This window comes from Loxodonta africana, chromosome 7, assembly GCF_030014295.1.
Source record: "Loxodonta africana isolate mLoxAfr1 chromosome 7, mLoxAfr1.hap2, whole genome shotgun sequence".
In the NCBI taxonomy this organism is placed as follows: Eukaryota; Metazoa; Chordata; class Mammalia; order Proboscidea; family Elephantidae; genus Loxodonta; species Loxodonta africana.
The window spans coordinates 88,942,042-88,949,245 of record NC_087348.1 but is presented as its reverse complement, the minus strand read 5'-3'; the positions used below and the strand labels follow the sequence as shown (position 1 = coordinate 88,949,245).

Below are 7,204 nucleotides of genomic sequence, written 5' to 3'. Positions count from 1 at the left end.
CACATTGCTACCAAACTTGCCAGCCATTTAAGTCATTTAAGTCATTGCCAGTCATTTAAGTCTCAGGTCTCTATCATTTCTGGAAAAAGTTCTGCTTTTAACATGTTGTCTCATTCCTAATTCTTGTACCTCTCTTTCCAGGTGGTATAACTTAACCAAGGATAATTTGGGCCTGTAGTGGTTACTTTGGAGATTTTTCAAAATAGGTAAACTGGCTGATTTAAGCAGTCCACTAGATATAAGGGGATCCCTCACGTCTCTAAGATATTGGGGTGCTTATATTGGTTGATATGATGTGGCTTATAAAAGTCAGAACAATTCCAAAATTACCTCCCTAAAAGACTCTTTAAAATGTGCAGAAGAGAGGGTTAAATCCCCGACTTCAGGAGAAATAGCTTTTACTTTCTGCTCCCATATCTCTATAATTGTGTGTTATGTGTGTGTCTTGGTCATCTAGTGCTGCTATGACAGAAATACCACAAGTGGATGGCTTTAACAAAGAGAAGTTTATTTTCCCACGGTAAAGTAGGCTAAAATCCAAATTCAGGGTGTCAGCTCCGGGGGAAGACTTTCTCTCTCTGTTGGCCTTCTCATCAATCTTCCCCTGGACCAGGAGCTTCTTGGACCAGGAATCCCGAGTCCAAAGGAAGAGCTCTGCTCCTGGCACTGCTTTCTTGGTGGTATGAGGTCCCCCTGTCTCTCTGCTTGCTTCTTTCTTTTATAACTCAAGAGATTGCCTCAAAACACAATCCAATCTTATAGACTGAGTCCTGCCTCACTGACACAACTGTAGCCCATCCTCCATCATTAACATCATAGAGGCAGGATTTACAACATATGGGAAAATCACACAGTACCTGGAATCATGGCTCAGCCCAATTGATACACATATTTTTGCAGGAACATAATGCAATCCATTACAGGGTCTGTAGGTCATATTTTTCTACCTCTGGATGGTATTGCCAAATTAGAATATAATACCCTTTCAAGAAGTTGTATTTTGATTGATTTCAAGATAAATGACCAATTAAAAAATTGAATAGTCCCACTATTATCAGAAATTAATGAAAGTGAATTTGTCATGACAAAAATAAATTCAACAGCAATTATGTTTTCAGTATACCAACTTAAACACAGTTTTCAAGCTCTTTTGGTAGATTAAATCTTGGATTTAGGCTAGATTAGGCAAGGTATATAAGATGGGTTCTGTTAAAATCAGAGAGTAACTTTTGTTCTAATGTAAAATATCTAGCCATTCTAGAATGAGAAAAAAGTAAGCATGGAGCAAAGCTTTATGTTTATGAAAAATAATGGAAGGTTTATGGTAAAGTGATGTTCTTATAGTCAAAGCTAACTAAGACTTGATAGGATTTTTGGAAATCTTTAGCATCAAATAATATGAAAAGCTAGAATTTGGTTTTATCTTCTCTAAAACACCAAAATTTTCCTTAAAAACTGGGTTGTGCATAAGAAGAGCTTTTAAAAGCTTATCTTCATCTTCTACAAATCTGCTTTACCTTCTAGGCAAAGTTCCTGATCTTATGTTGACTTTATCATGTCCTCGATTGCTTAAGAAAATACAAATACAAATATTGTTATTGTCTCTTTGGTTATATAGATATCCTAGCATTGCTTCTCTATGACCTAAGATTCTATTTAACTAAATGTAAAACCTATCATAATCTAATCTTAAACGATATCTTTATACCTAAAACTTGTCTTTTGGCATTTCCCAGTAGGCCCCAAGAAAAGTCTCAACAGATTTGTTTTCCTTCTATTTGTAAACAGAGAAGTTCCAAAAATTATCAGGTTTATTTGAAATGCTATGATTCACTTGAAGAGTGTCATCAAATGAGAAGAGTGCCTTACAAAATTTGGGGACTTCAAGAAGAGAGGAACTAATTCAAATCTGTTGGTATTACAGGTGAAATCTGGAGACAAGTTCTTGGCTTGTCTTCCTAGCTTTGAAGAGACTTCTACAAATTTAGTCTGCAATTTCTTATGAAAAAATTCAGCAAAGCAAATTTAAGAGACCATTCCTGCAGCATGTGTATAAATACTTATGACCAACCCAATTATTATGGATTGAACTGAGTCTAGCCTGGAAGGAGCTCAAGTGGCACAAGCATTTTGTATCTGCTGCTAACCACAAGGTTGACGGTTCCAACCTACACAGTAGCATAATAGAACAAAAGGCCTAGTGATCTGCTTCCTTAAACATTACAGCCAAGAAAACCCTATAGAGTTGTTGTACTTTGTAACACATGGGGTTGTCATGAGACAGTAGCTGACTGGACAGCAGCTAACAACAACATCTAGTCTGGAATGCATCGTGGAAGGTAAACCACCTTGCTCCTATTTTGTGTTCATGTCTGTATTTTGCCACAGTCAAGGTACATATGCATTTCCCTGAAGTTCATTTTATTATGAGCTTCAAATATGTTTACTCCCATCATATGTTAGAGAAGTACTGCTGTGATGTATGGAATTTGAGGCCAGTGTGATCCAGAGTCAGTAACCGATTCTCACAAATACTTTGGCTGAGTAAGGCAGACATGTTTCTCCATTTTAAAGCTGGTTCAATTGAGACAGAAGAAGCCACGAAAGAATGTGGTTGCCTTGGCTGGCCATGAAACTGAGCAGAACCAGAAATGCTGGTAGGAGCCAGGGTCATGACTGCCTTCTGGCAAGGGATGTACACCCTCCACCTGGGCTTTCATTGGCTGTCCCTTCTAACCTGGGTTTATAAAGCAGCAATTCTCAGTGTGTGAGACATCTTTGGGCTCTATTCTGCCTTTTGGCTCTCCTTGGCATTGGGTTCTGAGATGGGTAAGCACTTCCTACTGCTGCTGCTGGGCCTCTCCTTGCTGTTGGGCTTCCTGCAAGGTAAGCTCCTTGAGGCATACTGAAGGATACTGGGGTTGGGTGTAGGTGAGTAGAACCCACACAGGCAGCTCTGGATTTTTGTTCCATGGGGAAGTGAGAAATGAGGTGCAAGAATGGTCCTGACCTTCCCTTTAGAGGTGGTCTTCACAGCCTCCATCCTACCCCCACTTGTTTTCCTCCTCCTAGACCTCCACTCTTCTTTACTTTCTCCTTCACCTTTGACCCCCAAAAGCTCCTGTTTGTTCTTTCCCCCTTTCTCCCCTATTTTACCTCAGGCTCAACTTACCTCCCACAGTATTATTGTTCTAGTGAAGTCACTGGACCAACACTCCAATCTGATATGTAAACGAAATAACATTTATTGAAAGAATGAAGAGTAGTCGAGCATGCATTCAGTTTGGCCATAATGGTACACGCTGCCTTACAGGAAAAACAAAGATATTTAAAAAATCCGGTGAGTACAGATAACAGTTTCACATGAAATCAATAGAAAGATAACAGGGAGATTTACAAGGGCAGCAATTAACTGTAAAATTTTCTTTACATCAGAGTCTAGTGTAACGCTAATCTCTCATACCTGATACTATTTAACGAAGGCAATTCTTCTAAAATGAAAACCATAAACAATTTTGACATGGAAGTTTAATGATACATTTACAGCTGGGCCAACTTAACTGGACTCTTTGGATACAGAACTGACATTAGTTAGGAAAGTATAAATAAACTCTGCTTATTTTTTTTTTTTTAATTATTTAGCTGAGAGAAAAAGAGATAAGGTCCAGATGTTTGCTGAGGAACTTCTGAGGTACTTAAAACCACATGTATATCTATAGGCACTAATTTTGCTTTAACAGCTCAGTGAAGCTTTTTCGAAGCCCAGCTACAGGAACACTCCTAACGAATAAAACTGAGGTTTGTTTTTCAAACAGCAAACTTTAACAGAAGCCTAATGGTTAAAAGGAGTGTAGAAGTAAAACCCTCAGTTTAATTTCAGAATGGAGCGCTTCATTTTAGTCCTGAAATCCCCTGAAATAGACCTACCAGCACCTCAAAATTTAAAAGTTCCTCACATAGTATTAATTCACGATACTCTCAAATTCCTCAAGCTTCTTTTCTGAGAGCCCTGATTTTGAGTTGAAAGGGATCTAGGGAAGTTTTTTGTGTGTGACGAGGACAGATAATGAGGGTTTTTCTGAAAGGACTGAGAGAAGGATTCCAGGGTCACAGCACTTGAGGCGTGGGGAAGCTGCAATGTAGGCCATGATTTTCTCCCTCCTGGAAAACACTCCATTTCAGGAAGCCTGAGTACTTGTGAGTATAGAAATTCTGTCTGTGCTTAGGCACAGGCCTTGACCCTCAGGCACAGGTACCTTCTCTCCACAAAGGCCCTTGGTGCAGGCCCTCCAAAGATGCAGGAAAGGCTCCACTGCTTGAAGCCAACCACAGAGAAATGAAATCACTCTTTTAGCACAATAACCAATGCCAATGCGTGTGGGGACTTGGCCATTGTTCATACCAGACGTGGGTGTGGTGGTGGGCACCATCTCCTGAAAAAACCTCATTATCCTGTTTTGGGCATTCCAGCTCTACGTTGTTACAGGTGCTATTCGTGTCAGACCTGATGGGAGTTGTGAACCTCGGAGAACCATCTGCAATGCCAAGGAAAATGAGGAGTGCCTTCTGATCAAGCACTATATTAGTACGTGGTAAATGAGAAGCCTTCTTGGCCTGATTCATTCCAAATTTTCAAGAAAATGTCTCCCTCAGGAGCTCTGGGAGCTTGAGCAGAGAGTGAGAGAGAGTTCTTTTCCCCTCAAAGAATTGGGACAGTGCCCTGTGGGTCTGCTACAGTGTTGCCACTGACTCTTAAAAGGACCAGTATACCGAAAAGGAGAAAAAGGACTGCTAAAGGACCTCTGTGCCCTTGGGTTCTCCCTCCCACAATCTGTGGAGCTCTGTCCTTTCTTAGATTCTAGTCTCCTTCATTTGCTTTGTTCCTCCCTTCTGTATAATTTATTTTAAATTTGTTGAGGCTTGTTTTATGGCCACTGGTATGATTGAAATAACCTAGAAAACCTAGTGTGCCGTCAAGTCGATTCTGACTTATAACCACCATATAGGACAGAGTAGAACTATGTCCCCCCAATATATGTGATATAAATCCTAACCTCTATGCCTGTGGTTATAATCCCATTTGAGAATTGTTTTTGTTATGTGTTTGTTACGTTAATGAGCCAGGGTGCAGAGTATGTCTTGAGTCATTCTCTTCTGAGATATAGAAGAAATTAAAAAATCAAGCAAGATGCTCTTAGATTTTGAAGGATGACAGGAATTGGGCTGTAAAAAACCCACTGGGGCATATTCGTGGTTGGGCTTTCAGGTAAGGATGGGTCAGTAGGAAGGATTTAGGGTTTGGGGAGGTCAACCCATCAGGGGTCCACCTCAGTCATCTCAGGCCCTTCCCACCAAGCAGCAGCCTGTTTAACCTGTTTAACCTCACTCATTGAATCACTGATTCTTCCTCTTCCAATGAAAGTTTATTACTCACCTCTTAGGTGGCAATGTTTGCCTACCTAGAGAGGACGCACAAAGGCAAAAAATAAGGAATCCCCTTTCCTTGTCTTTCTTCTTCTCCAGATTACAGGCTCTTCCGTGGATACCAAAACTGTAGGTACAACTGCACCAACACCACCACATTCCAAGGAACTTTTCAAACGGTTACTTCATGCTGCAAAGATAAGGATCTCTGTAACAGAATGTAGAACATTGGAACTTGATCCCAAGCTTTGGTTCTCCAGCTCAGCCCATCTCATTTCTCATGTGTAAGCCTTGAAGGACTGGGCTCTCTTTCCCCATCATTGTCTAAGCCCTGAAATCTCGGATTTTAAAACCTCAACCCAACTGATGGGGGCTTTCTCTCTCCCACCACCTGTGGAGCTCTGTCATTTCTTAGATTCTGGTCTCCTTCATTTGCTTTGTTCCTCCCTTCTGTATAATTCATTTTAAATTTGTTGAGACTCGTTTTATGGTCACTGGTATGGATTGAAATATGTCCCCCCAAAATATGTGTTATAAATTCCAACCTTTGTGCTTGTGGTTATAATCCCCTTTGCGAATGAGTTGTCTTTGTTATGTTAATGAGCCTGGATTATTGTAGGATAAGTCTTAAGTCAATCTCCTTTTAGACACAGAAGAAATTAAAAAAGCAAGTGCTGCTTAGATGATGTAAGATAGATGCCAGGGCACATGGAGATCTCCAAGGCACCCAGGAAGCAGAAGCTGAAGAGACAAGAGAGCTAAGAGAGTGAGAAAGCCTTCCCCTTCTGTTAGCCCTCTGACTTTGGATTTCTAACCTTCAAAACTGTGCAAAAATAAATTTTTGTTTGTTAAAGCCATCCCCTTGTGGTATTTCTGTTATAGAAGCACCAGATAACTGACACAGCTACAGCATAGTCTATCTTCATGAATGTTCCAGAGCAGTTGAAAGGAAAGGATATTTTACTACTGCTGTGTATTGTATAGATGCCAATTAAGACTAGTTATCTGACAATGTATTTAGATATTTCATCTAGTTTTTTTTTTTTTTTTTGTCAGCTTGTTCTGTTGATTACTGGGAGAAGTCTTGAAATCTGTAGCAATTATTATGAATTGATCTATTTCTTTGTTTCCATTGGTGTTGCTTTATGCATTCTGAAATTGTTAGTACATAAAACATTCAGGATTTTTATGTATTCCTGGTGGATAGACATTTTTATAATTAAATAATATCCCTCTTGGAAACCCTAGTCGTGTAGTGGTTAAGTGCTACAGCTGCTAACAAAAAAGTCGGCAGTTCGAATCCACCAGGCGCTCCTTGGAAACTCTATGGGGCAGCTCTACTCTGTCCTATACCCAGCTATAAGTTGGAATTGACTCAACGGCAGTGGGTTGGATTTTAATATTCCTCTTTATCCCGGATAATATTTATTTTCCTGATAATATAGCCTCTCTAGCTTTCCTTGGATTAGTATTTTCATAATACATCTTTCTATATTCCTTTTCTTTACCTATCTGTCTTTATCTTTAATTTAAAGTAGACTGTTTCGGACCACAGCATATAGTTGGTCCTTGTTTTTTATACAATTAGACAATCTCTGTCTTTTAATTCGCGTATTATACTCTTTACTTTTAATATAATTATTCATGTGGTCACATTTAAATCTACCATACCACTGGTTCTTTTTCTATTTTTCCCATAGAAAAATATAGTCACTTTCTAGGTCCACTTTTAGATCTCGTACTTTTTGTAGTTCCATTTTATCTGCATCATTGTTGGCTT

General features: G+C 39.5%; 1 long non-coding RNA gene across 1 annotated transcript; it reads left to right on the top strand.

The window, feature by feature from the left end:
• The first annotated feature begins 2,818 nt into the window (after positions 1-2,818).
• On the top strand, positions 2,819-5,605 carry LOC135231732 (uncharacterized). The gene is made up of 3 exons (XR_010322482.1): positions 2,819-2,886; positions 4,471-4,585; positions 5,524-5,605. It is a non-coding gene; the product is annotated as an uncharacterized LOC135231732 (long non-coding RNA).
• The last annotated feature ends 1,599 nt before the right edge of the window (positions 5,606-7,204 follow it).